Here is a 1,012-nt window from a genome sequence, read left to right as displayed (position 1 = left end):
AGGCGGTGGTATGTTTCTGTTTGTCTATGTCATATTTGTGTTCTTTCAAGCGTTGTTGCAGGGAGCGTTTGGTTGAGCCCACATAAACCAAGCTATTATTGAATCTGCTATCCCACATAGGGATCTCATATACTCCCGGTGCGCCATTCAAGTCTATTGGGTCCTTTCCGTTGCGGAGTAGGTCATATACCGATAGTGGCCTACCATAGGCAATCCTGTTTTTTGTGATGCTTGAAATTTCTCTATAAATTCCATCAAGATGGCTGTTGTACGTTACAACTTTCCTCATTCGGTTGTTATCACCCGACCCCACTGGGTCTGCGTGCCTGTTGTTCCTGTTCCCGTGTGTAAGTGCGTGCGATGTTATATACTAGGTTCCTGCTGTACCCATGTCGTGTTGCCATTTGTTGGATATGTCTGAGCTCAGTTAAGGTGGCAGCCTACTGCTCTGGGTACCCGAGATCGAATCCGGATTCGAACGGATCGAAAAATTCCCAGGAATTTTTTGGGGGTGATCCGACTGGATATGTCGGCTACCGTCCCTCGCCTCATTGTGGACTTGGCCGAACCCATAATGGACTTGCTAAAAAGAGTCTCTCTTAGTGCCCACAGGGCGGAAAGAGTTAAAAAAAAAAAAAACTTTCGGTCATCGAAGCAATCGCTTTAAGCTGATAAAAATTGAATCACGGGTCCGATATTTTGTAGGAACATCTTAACCGGATTTTAAAAATTGTGCAAGGTTTTAACACAAAAATCCGATTATATTAATAATACATTTGAATAATAAATTAATAATATATTTATTTATAAATGTAAGTTCAAGTAAAATATAAGAAAATTAAAAAAAAAATCGAGGATGGTAAAATAATCTAGTGGTGCTTTAATCGCGGCTGATGTTCAATATATCACGTGGAATACGATGTATACCACGTGATGATGTGATATTATCAGTTTCAGTGTTGTCACGTTTAGTTTTGATAGAAGAGCGTTGGAGAAAAGCAACGGAACTATA

The sequence above is a fragment of the Centruroides vittatus genome, unplaced genomic scaffold (assembly GCF_030686945.1).
Source record: "Centruroides vittatus isolate TY-2023 unplaced genomic scaffold, ASM3068694v2 scaffold_752, whole genome shotgun sequence".
NCBI classification, from domain to species: Eukaryota; Metazoa; Arthropoda; class Arachnida; order Scorpiones; family Buthidae; genus Centruroides; species Centruroides vittatus.
This window is presented reverse-complemented; position numbering follows the sequence as displayed.